Below are 12,295 nucleotides of genomic sequence, written 5' to 3' on the forward strand. Positions count from 1 at the left end.
TAATAGCACAAAGAGTAAGAATTAATGAGTTGAATGAATTGTTGGTTTATAAGAAGGGCGAATAAAAATGGATTTCTTCGTTCATTTTTGTGTTCCCCTTTACTTCTCTACCTGCCTAAATCCCCCACCTTACAACTCACAAATATAAGTTATCACTCCCTCCTCTGGGTGCTGGGAAGAGCATTTTACTTATTCTCTTTTATGGCACATATATCTTTCTCCCTTGTTCTATAGTTGTCTCTGTACTTGTTTTATCTCCCTTACTTAGATTATCAGCCCTCAAAAAATAGAGCCTGCAACTGCTTCATTTTTCTGTTTCCTCTTTCTCTCATGACTATGGCATGTAGCCCAAGATTTGATGAATTAATGGATGTTTGCAGGCTCAGAGAGGTGGTTTCCTTCATTTTTTGGCCTTCTGTTGCTTTCATAAAAGAGAATGGCACCTTCTACTTCCCTCATTTTTCTCCATGTAGTTAGGTTGAGAGAATGAAAGGACTCCATTTTAACCCAATATTCTGCCAATGCTGCTAATTAATTCTAATTGTAGTGGCAGCTTTTAGGATGTTGACTCTTCTTTATTAAGATTATAACCAGCAACTCAATGCACACAGGTCACCATGTAGCTGTCAGATGGCAGCAACTTCCAATCAATATCCATCTGGATTGGATTCAACCTGGACCTAGAGGTGAGTATTAATCCCTTGAGTTATCACTTCCTCAAGAAAAGAACGTTTGTTTTCTTCCTAACTCAGGCATTTATGATTGCTTTTAAAACCCCCTTCATGTCAACATGTTTGAGAAGTGAAATTTCATATACAAATGTTTACTTTGATTCCATAAGTTTATTGATGTGTTTAGAGGCATATAATGTATATTTTCTTTTACAGAGCGTATCTTAGTAGGGAGGAAGAAAAATTATGCATTGTATTATGTGCTGATCTAAATGCAAATATTTTAAGGTGGAATTAAAAGATGTGTCAGTGTCAAAGTATTTTAAAGTGCTAAAGAAATAGAATCAAATATTTTCACAATGAAATACAGTCTCTCTGGGGGTCTCTTTCAGTAATTGTTTTAAATCAGGAAAATATGAGTAGAATACATGGGGTGATGTTGAGCAAAAATGGATAATCTTGGTAACTATTCTGTTTGACTCTTTTGTTGAAAACAGGATGGAACACAAAGTTACAGTTTTAACTGTTAATGAGATTACACTTTATTATAAAAATGCAACTATTTTCTAACTTTGCACAGCACATATAAAGAAAGAAGATTCCTAATATTTGTTGCATACACTCATAAATGTCTTTAAGGGATTTTCCTAAAGCATGCTTTGTCTGTGCAGCAACATATATACCTACCTGGCTACAGGCAATTCAAAGTATAAAAAAGTCTCAGATCCCTCCATTGGAACAACATATGTAATGCTAGCATCCACCTGCCTCTACTAGGACTTGTAAGTTTCATCACTCTAACCAGAGTCTAAATTCCAGCCACAAAAGAGACTGGCAGGATTATGGAGCAGGAAAACCTGGTGTTGAGAAGTCTGAGGCAGATTAATGAGTTCTGAGACAGATATACTCCCTATGGAGACCCAAAACTTTGGGGGTAAATTCACTAGTTTCACAGATACAAACTCAGTGGATCTAGGAAATAGGGACAATGTCTTGATATTAAAAAATAAGAATTTTTTAAAAACAAACAAACATACTGTTAAGAAGAAATTAGTACTGTATTTACGGTAGATCTTAGCTGTCTTCAAATAACAAGACTTGATTTCATTCACATCCTTCTCAAACCACTGGTTTCCCTTGAAGCTATGGTGCCTTTTTTGGGGATTGCAGTAAATACATCAGATCAATGAGGAAAAAACATTAAGTGTCAAGAGTTTAAAGATATTTCTGCATGTTAAGTTATTTGATACATTTACTGTAATCACAGTCAGGGCACTACTTGTTGTTCCTGTTGTTGTTTGCTTATTTGTTTTTAATATAAAGCTTGATAAAATGACATATTTCATGTAGAAGAATACACAGAAAATCTTGAGAAAGAACCATGTAAATGAGTAGTTGCCCTTATTAGATATTTAACACAATTTAAAGATATGAGTTAAAAGAATATGATACTGGTATAGAGATAGTAAGATAGATTAAAAGAATAGAAGATAGAGTTAAGAAACCCATAGAGATGACATTTCAAATCAATGAGGAAAAATGAATTATTCAATTCATATTATTAATACAAATGTCCCTATAGCCACTAAAGAAAAAAAAAAAGCAATTGACAATTGGGGGTAAGATAATTCAGTTCTCTACCTCCCTCTTTATCTTAAAGATTAGGTTAACTCCAAAAATGAAATCATAAAAATGCAAGAGGAGAATATGAATGGATGTGTTCTTAATCCTGAGTCCAGGATGGGATAACGATGGCATGAAATTCAGAATCTAGACTTAAAAAATTTTAACTGCATGTAAATTTAAACCTCAGTTGAATAATGAAGAAAGACAAAATTCAAAGAAAAAACTGGGAAAGATATTCACAAAGTAAAAGACTAGAAAGCAAATATTTTCTATATCAAGAGCTCTAAGCCATCAATAAGAAAAGACCCCAGAGAGTTGGGTAAAAACATCATGAGGAGATTCAGAAAAGAAAAAAAACAGTCATACAATAGTATGTGTAGTCCCATATAAAATTAGTTAAATCAAATGCTTTCCCACCAATTATTTCAAGGGAAGCAAAATTTTATGTGAAAGTTTCCTAAGTTTAAAATATTGACTCAATTTTTAAAACTTGTGCTGCTCAAACAAATTTGGCCTCTGGGCCGTGAGTCTGAGAGCGTTATTAGGCATGATTGAGAATGGACTATCTCCTTTTTCAGATATCGAAGAAAGTCTGCTACACAGCATTGAACAACCTCTGCAGAACTGGGGAAGGAACAATTCATGAGACTAACAGTTACCTTCTACCAGTTACTTTCTTCAGGCTGATGTTAAGCAGCACTGTATGTATATGTGTGGAATTATTCCACAATTAATGGTAATACGGAATTTTCTGGGAAGCTTGAGATTAGAACCTTTAACATACTGATCAGAGAGGAATATTGGGTAAATACTAAAGGTAATTAATAAATAATCTAAAGTTAATCATTATAGGACCATTAAATAAATCCTGGTATAGTCATACAGCAGCTAAAGAGACATTGATTACCTTTTAACTTATACTACAACATGTATATTTAAAACATTTTGGGGTAACCACTAAAAAGAGGCAAACAAGTGTATAACTTGCAAACCAATAGAAGGTAAATGAAAGAGAATTTACAAAAAATAATAATCCACAAAAAGCAGAAAAAAGAAAAGAATTTGTCAGTTGAAAACAGAATATTTTAAAACTACATCCAAATATCAGTTATTTTAATAATATTAACAACTAAACTGGAAATGGACAGTGTACAAATATATTTGGATTTTAAGCATATTTTATTTTCAGACTAGTCATAAATTATACAAAAATATGAGAGTAATTGTGTTGGAATAGAAAGAACTGGAATTACTTGAATTAAAGACCAGCTATGCCATTTTCCCTCAAACTATGTGTCCTTAGGCATATTTCCTTACCTTTCAGAGTCTGCTCTTCCCCACATGTATATACCAGATAATATATACTTCACAGGAGTTTTGTGGTGATTGTTTACATTGAATGCAGTGCCCCACCCGTACAGGATATTTTAAAAATTATGACTGAAACTTACTCTTGGTGTGTAAAAACCCAAATTAATGGCTTGACTAATAGGGCTGTCCAATTTTTAGATAATGTCCTTAGTTCTTTTTTGGGGCATATCATGCATTTTCAAATATTGACTTTATTTTTATAATAGGAGAAAAGGTTAATACTACTTGGGTGAATATGAGATGTATTATCTTTAACAATTAAACTCACAAGATTCTTTGCTATTGATGTCATTTCTTAAAAATAATTGAGGTGATAAAACACCCATTTGGATGTACTAGTAATAAGTTGGGAGGGTTAGATATATAGTTGGGCTGGGGTTCGGGGGTTTTATCTCGTTTCAGGTATATTATAGTACCTAGCATATTTTGATACCGAATGAATATTAATAATGAGAGCAGTAATAATTTCAATTTAGCTTTCTATGTAGAATACAGATGTAGCAGAAATTTCTGCTGAACTTTTTCTCCTAATGCAAATTGTGAGTATTACAATTTATTTCTGCTATTGACTAAACCTACGTTCTCTAGCAAATTATTTAATACATTTGTACCTATGATTCCATCTATAAAATGGGGGTAATAATACAGACCTAGTTAAATATTTAGTTCTTCAGAATGCTGAAATGCTTTAAGTTCAGGCTTTTATTAAACGTACTTATAAGATTTTGTACAATATGACCTACCAATTATACATAGCATTACACTGGACATAGAGGATAAAACATAAAATGAATTCAAAATATCTGAATAGTAGCAGGTTAGCAACAGAGGTGTAAGTTACTTAATATAATAGAGGGATTATTCAAAGCTGCTAGATGTGACCATCTAAATGATCAATTTAAGTGTGAAAAAATTATCTCAAGACTATTAGTCTCTCCTTGTTATAGTTTAAGGTTAGCTAAGATAAAAATGAAATGCTTTGTTTAAAGTTTGTGTGCTTTATATATATATATATAGATAGATAGATAGATAGATATTTCTAATTTTTCTTTTTTTTTGGAGGAAATAATTTTTATTATCATTTTTTTCTTTTACAAATACACTGAAGAATCATGCAGTGCTGCCAGCATTGGATGCAATCCTGGGCCACAAGTCTGCACATTCCTTTGCAGCTGGTCCTGTGATGGCAGAACCTTTCATCTCGCCTTTATTGTTTACTATGACCCCTGCGTTATCTTCAAAATAAAGAAACACACCACCTTTTCTCTGGTATGACTTTCGTTGTCGAATTACCACTGCTGGATGTACCTTCTTTCTGAGCTCTGGTTTGCCTTTCTTGACTGTGGCCATCACCATGTCACCCACACCAGCAGCAGGAAGTCTATTCAGTCGTCCATTGATCCCCTTCACAGAGATTATATACAGATTTTTGGCTCCTGTGTTGTCAGCACAGTTGATCACGGCTCCAACTGGAAGACCCAAGGAAATCCGGAATTTTGCACCAGAGGACCCACCACGTCCTTGCTTCGACATCTTGAACACCAGATGATATTTCTAATTTTAATGCATCAGATTATTTATTAGAATTAATGTCTTAATTTTTTATGATGCATTGAATTTCATATTTATGTTTCACTTAAAAATACTTTATGCAAAATAAAGTGTCTGCCATGGATTAAAAAGCATAGTATAATTAATAAAAATAATAGAGGTTTTTGTTTTTAAAATGAAAATGAAGTAAAATAAAAATTGAATTAATTAGTATCTAATATACATCAGACACTGTTAGGCACTTTAGACATATTATTGATTATCCTTAGAAGAAATGCTATGAAGTAGGAATTAATAATTTAAATAAAGTAATTTGCCCAAATCACATAAACAGTGATGAAATCCACATTTTTCAGTCTTTGTGAATCCACAGTCTAGGCTTCTTTTTATAATCCTCTTCAAATAATTAATACCCTTTTACTTCTGTTATTTTATCTAATATATATAGTTACTGATCTAGTTTCTCTCTCTCCATTTCTCTATCTTTTTGATAGACGACATTCTTTTTCTCACAACACAACTTTCACAATATTCCCAGCCTCCTGCAGCCTTTCCACTGATAATTCTTCATAGGCTCTTTTTTTTTTTTTCCTTTGCATGTGTGGTAGATACAGCTAGTTGTGTCCCAACATCCATTCTCCTCTTTTTCTTTAATAATAGAACCTCAAATTTTAGCTGAACACATGGTCACCAAAGACTTCCTTTTCCCAGCTTCCTTTGCAGTATTTGTGCTTATGATTACATTCTGACTTACGAATGAAGGCAGAAGAATCATGTGGCATTTTTCTTAAACTTACTTACCAAAAGAGAAAGCATATGTTCTCTTTGCCTTCATCTGTTTTGCCATCATGTGTGCTGTGAAATAGATGCTGCATCTTAGACCAATACAGCAGAGGCCACAAATCATGGAGTAACAGGATAGAAGGAACCTGGGTTCCTGACAAGGAGAGTGCCGTATCACCACTGGCAGGGCCAGCTACATAATTTGTGAGGTCCTGTACAGAATGAAAATGTGGGTTCCATGTTAAAAAAGCAAGAAAAAGGTCACTAAAAGTACTAAACTATGTTTTCTCTTTTCTTCCTCAGTCTGCCTTTAGACGTTCCATAATGTTTTTATTTGCTATTCAGTATCACTCCAAGTAAAGAAAAAAAAGTTAAAATATTAACGTGAATTTTAACATTCATCTTTGTATTGTTTATAATGCCAGTTTTAAATGAAAATATAAGAGCATTTCACTTGTGTGCATAATTAATGAAATTACACAATTTGTATTGCATATTTTGTATATGCTTACACCAGAAGAGTAGAAATGCTGGACAAAACTAACGCAACTCTTTTTATTTCATTTTTTGATAAGCACACATTCTATCAATGCCATTTACCTTTGGCTTACTGATGAGTAAGGAAGGATTGAAAGAAAAAGGAAGTATGGTTGCTCTACCTTTCCCTTTTCTTCCTTTTCATCCTTATCAGTGTTAAGTGATGGGCAAATATAGGAAGGTATCATGAGTAAGAAAGGATACAGTGGGGTTCCTTGGTAGTTTGTGTTTCTTAGAATGCCACTGCCTTTTTCCCTGCACGTGAAGCAAGTTCTAGTTTGACAAAAAGCACGGGCTCTCATGGGCTGTCAGTGTCTCCCTTAGTCTTAGAGAAGTACACTTGTATTGTGTGGGACCTTGAGTCCCACTAAACTCAAATACGTTGTGGCTTCACTTGGATTCTATACTCACTGGGCATTGCAAAGGTTATATGTGAATGAGACAGAAAGGAAAGACAGTGTTTATCTTCTCTGCTCATATACATGCTACATTTTCCCACTGGACTTCACTTACCAAACATTAGTTAAAAGATAAAATTATTCAGAGTTTCAACATGGCTCCTGAAAAGCATTAAACCTAGGGGGGGCCTGAGTGACTGCACAGGTTGCAGGTTCTGCCCAGACTCTTCTCTGCTTTCATAGACTCTTACGTTTCAGACTTTTGTCTTTTGTCAGACCCAACTAAAAGTCTTTAGTTAGACAAAGTGCCTACCTTAGAATCTGACATACAATAAAAACTCAATAATAGTTGTAGTTATTATTAGTAGTAGTATTAATAATTCTTATTATACAACACTTTTCCTTATGAATATCCTTTGTCTGTAGCTACTCTAGTATCATCAATTAATTATTTCAACTATATACCCAGCTTACATGTCAAAGTTACATATTTATAAAAGTTTATAAATATACTTACTTCTTGAAAATGAGTAGGTTGACTCTGGTGAAATCCAATCCAAGATGATGGCATTCCTTTGTTTGTGATAATTAGCCTAAAACCTTAAGGTAAACATGAAATCACTTGTTCTGAATCCTTGTGACAGGAAAAGCAAATTAGCAACTTTTAACATTTTTACACTTTTGTGTTTATCAATCTGAACAAATTACCCCACTCAGACCAGGATTAGGAAAGAGGCGTACATATATTTACCAATGACATTAAATTTGGTAGAAAAGTGGTAGTGAATAGCCCATCAGTTTTTTGGTTAAGTATTAGATTAGAGCCTTTATGGATATGCTTAGAATACTGGCTACAAGACAGGACACTAAGTTTGCCAGAGGCCCTGGTAAGAGGCAGGTGGGGTAAAAGGAGTCACAAGGTTTTAGTCACCCTAGGATATTCAATAAAAATAAAAATAATATACAACTATAGAATTCAGTCACTGGTACTGAATGCACTAGCAGAAATTCAAAAAGGATAGAAGAGAGTTAGTCCAAACTGTAGAGGTCAATTTCTTAGACTTTATAAAAAATGGTAACAAATTATACCCTCTTCTATTTGTCTGAGTTCTTAAGCAGGAACAGGTCTTATTATTATTGTCCCCCAGTGCTTAGCACTGTGACTTGCACCCAGTTGACCCCCCCTTAGATGTTTGTTTTATTCTTTCCACATCAAAATGCAAGACAAGCTCAGACAAAAACCGAAATGAATTGAGAACATACTAACACCCTCAAATAGCTGTCAAGGATTTAGAGGCCATGTCTTAAATGGTTTGGACATCTGGTGAAGTAACATAAAAATAGAAACCCCAGTAGAATTTTTTCAAAACTGAAGTAGAAAGAAAGAGATCTAGAAGCAACCCTTGAAATCCCTGTAGGAACATAATAAAGAAAAGACTTTAAGTGGGAGCCTTGAACAGAAAGCTTCGTGTGCTACAGGGGTTTAAAAAGGTGGAAGGAGTCTGTGTCTCTGAGAATACGATGAAGGTCTTTATTCCATGTAGACATAAGGAATGTTGATGTTACACGATTCACTAGAATACTCACTTGTAAATATGCAGTCAGATCCTGACCGTTTAGAAACAATTTCCTGTCTCCGTGTCAGTATATTTTCATCTGTCTATGGATAGAACTGTTTGCTGAGGTAAAACCTGTAATTTTCAAATCTTTAGACATTTCAGAAACTAAGAATTCATTGGAAAAATACCCACTTAGAATATAAATAATAGACAAGAACAGCTTGTAGAAAGCTCAATACTGTTCAGATCCTTGACAAGCTCGTAGAAGCATACTAAAGCCATCATTAAGCAGTTTTTCATGGGAAGGATGCAAGCAATGGCTAATCTCAAACACTTCTTCTTTTTTTAAATAAATTTATTTATTTATTTTTGGCTGTGTTGGGTCTTTGTTGAGGCGAGCAGGGGCTACACTTCATTGCGGTGCACGGGCTCCTCACTGCAGTGGCTCCTCTTGTTGCAGAGCACGAGCTCTAGGTGCTCGGGCTTCAGTAGTTGTGGCACACAGGCTCAGTAGTTATGGCACTCAGGCTCAGTAGTTGTGGCTCACGGGCTCTAGAGTGCAGGCTCAGTAGTTGTGACATACAGGTTTAGTTGCTCTGCGGCATGTGGGATCTTCCCAGACCAGGGCTCGTACATGTGCCCCCTGCATTGGCAGGTGGATTCTTAACCACTGCGCCACCAGGGAAGTCCCTCTAATACTTCTTGAACACTGTCAATATATATGGAAAGAAGTGTCCAGAGAGTCTGTCTTTGTCCCATGTCATCATTCTTAGACACCAAGAAGTCCAAGGAATAGGTATTATGTAGATATAAATTAATTCACAAAAATTATAATTATAGTGATATCTGAGCAGAGTTCTCTAACTGATGACTTTGCCTTGAGACAGGAACATAATAGTAAGACTTATTAAGTCTTAGTCCTAATCAACCTCTTTACATAACTTTGGTAGTTTGTAACGTTCATAAGTTTGGTATTTCCTCAAGGTTCTGAAAGACATAGTTGCTATATTTTAAGGTACCAAAGTCATATAGGGTTTAACTGCCATCTCCAGACCACTTAAAATCATCAAAAAAATGATGTGACTTCATGATTAGAATTAGCAAAGTTATTTTGCTTGCTTTCCTTATCTCTGTGCAGATAAATGCAAGTCATAAAAAACAAACAAGGACTTCTCTGGTGGTGTGGTGGTAAGAATCCGCCTGCCAATGCAGGGGACACTGGTTCGAGTCCTGGTCTGGGAAGATCCCACATGCTGTGGATCAACTAAGCCCATGAGCCACAAATACTGAACCTGTGCTCTAGAGCCCGTGAGCCACAACTACTGAGTCCGCGTGCCGCAACTACTGAAGCCCGTGCGCCCAGAGCCCATGCTCTGCAACAACAGAAGCCACCACAATGAGAAGCCCGCGCTCCTCAACGAAGAGTAGCCCCTGCTCACTGCAACTAGAGAAAAGCCTGTGAGCAGCAGTGAAGACCCAACGCAGCCTAAATAAATAAACAAATAAATAAATAAAATAAATTTTAAAATATGAATAAAACAAAAAAACTGAATTGCCAACAAATAAATGTAGAGAAAGTCTGAAACTTACTGACTCACCCAGAAAACACCTACTAATTCTTCTGTGTTTCTGTTTTAGAGCTGTTTTCTGTTTTGTCACATTTTTGGTATCTTTGAACTTCAAATACCTCCCAGGCAGTGAGATGGGAAATCTTGTGCGGATAATATTTGAACGTGGACCATTGAACTGAAAAGAGACAAGTTTTACTGTTTTTTCCCATGATGACATCTTGTTTCAGTGACTTTTATGGTCTGTATACATGAAGTTTTCTTTTCTAGTTTTACTGAGGTATATCTATTTACACATATATATGTATATATCTATGCATTTGGTTTTTTGGATTTTTTTTTTTTGGTGAGAACATTTCATTTCTACTCTCTTAGCAAACTTACATTATATAATACAGTGTTATGAACTATAGTCACCATGTTATATTAGATCCTTCAACCTTCCAACCTTATTCATCTCATAGCTGAAAATTTGTACCCTTTTACCATCGTCTCCTATTTCCCCCATGCCCCCCACACCCCTGCCCAGTCCCTGGTGACCACTTTTCTACTCTTTATTTCCATAAATTTGATTTTTTTTTTTTTTTTCAGATTCAACATATAAGTGATACCATGAGTCTCTGACTTTCTCTGTCTGGCGTATTTCATTCACATCAGGTTTTGAGCAATGCACCTTCTGAGGATAAGGGCTTACTGTACTTTATCAGCCATCTAACCAGCCAGGAACATGTACACAGGGAAGCAGAAATGGCTTTAGCGCTTGTGATCCAGCTTCTCAAGGTGGAGAAGGCCTAGAAGAGATTTTTTAAATTTGACATTCATTTATTCATCATTTTGAATTCTGTAAATATTTGTGGGAAATGTGAGGGAAAAGTGATCAGCAACAGAAGACAGAGCATGCATCATTTTCATAAAACAGCTTCTTTTAAGGCCTTGGATATTGGCACTAGAAAGTAATGTATTATCTAATCTTTAGAATAGTACTTTCATTTTTGTTCACAATGATCATGTCCAAGAAAAAAAAAGCCTGTTTACCTTAGTTTTTGGACATTCCTCAAATAATCATTCAACTATTTGAATCTCTAGTTTGGGAAATAAATTAAGGAAAAATGTTTGCCCTTTAATTTTATATTCAACACATACTTATTGGATATTTATTATGTGCAAGGATTTCTGCTGGGTACTCTGGAAAAAAATAGACTGATTAAAGCTTGTTCTCTTAAGGAGTTTGTGATCAACTGGAAGAAGACGGGGCATAAAAATCCAATGTACAAATATTAAAGCTCATAAAAACATGTATGATTAGGGACAGTGCAATTTCAGAGGAAGACGGAACCCTTGGAAATTTTCATTTTACAACTTTAAATTCTTCACTCAAAAGAGAGGTACGGGTTTTTTTTTTTTTTTTTTTTTTAGAAGTACGGTTTTTATTCTACTGGATGGGTAGATGAGCATGTGCTATGTTCCCAGCGAGGTGAATGGTGAGAGCGAAGATAAGAATTTTGGAAGGGGAAAGATACTTATTGCAACACAATAACCATGTGCACTGATTCAATCAAAAGCCTCTTGTATGAGAAAAGAAATTGTCCTCATTCTAAATATTATGCCTTCGTTGTGTGAAAACCACTGCACTAGAAAATGTTAGCATTACAAATGCGTGCAAGAGTCAGTCCCTGCCCTCAAACAGCATCTTTTATGGCATAACTTTCACATGGAAATCTTAGGATTTTCTGAGGATGTAACCAAATTAAAAACAAAAAGAATTATAGAAGGACAGATGGCAAGCTGTATGGAGAAATATGAGTTCAGTCATCCAGAACTTTCTTAAAAAAGTTATGCTGGTTTAGGCTCACCGTCTCAAAGCAAGCAGAGTATAGCAAAGATGCAGCCCTAAGAAACTGCACTATGTTTTTCTTAGAAAAAATTTCCCCCAATTTCTCTATGGAAGGCAGTATGTTACTGTCTCTATTGTCCTGTATCATTAAAGCTCAGACTTTCTATCAAGAATTGGCTGGTGAGGAAATTAGAAACAGAGGTAGAATTAAAGTCATCTCCCTCAGAGATCATTCAGTTGGCATTTACTGAGGATTGCAGGGTAAGTACGAAGTACCTTGTGACAGAATAGCAAAAAACAGCAAAAATGTGTTCCCCTGGGAGAAAAAAATGACATTTTTTTTAAAACAACAAACATATAGTGATTTTCAGTTTCTCCAAATACTTTCCCCTCTGGT

At 35.1% G+C, this 12,295-nt stretch overlaps 1 long non-coding RNA gene and 1 pseudogene across 5 annotated transcripts in view; both read right to left on the reverse strand.

Annotated features, from left to right (window-relative positions):
* Window positions 1–4,711: 4,711 nt before the first annotated feature.
* LOC309633111 (large ribosomal subunit protein uL14 pseudogene) lies at window positions 4,712–5,234 on the reverse strand (annotated as a pseudogene). The gene has a single exon. The product of its transcript is annotated as a large ribosomal subunit protein uL14 pseudogene (transcript).
* Window positions 5,235–6,130: 896 nt separating this feature from the next.
* LOC309633122 overlaps window positions 6,131–12,295 on the reverse strand; it is a 210,986-nt gene continuing 204,821 nt past the window's right edge. The window contains exons 4-5 of one of the 4 annotated variants that reach the window (XR_014247315.1): window positions 10,676–10,855; window positions 6,131–10,242 (exon numbers count right to left, since the gene is read on the reverse strand). This is a non-coding gene — a long non-coding RNA (uncharacterized lncRNA). Of the gene's footprint in view, window positions 10,856–12,295 lie in introns of all 4 variants that reach the window. The other 3 variants (XR_014247316.1, XR_014247317.1, XR_014247314.1) reach the window with 3 other exon arrangements.

This window comes from Balaenoptera borealis, assembly GCF_965194805.1.
Source record: "Balaenoptera borealis genome assembly, chromosome: 8".
Lineage (NCBI taxonomy): Eukaryota > Metazoa > Chordata > Mammalia > Artiodactyla > Balaenopteridae > Balaenoptera > Balaenoptera borealis.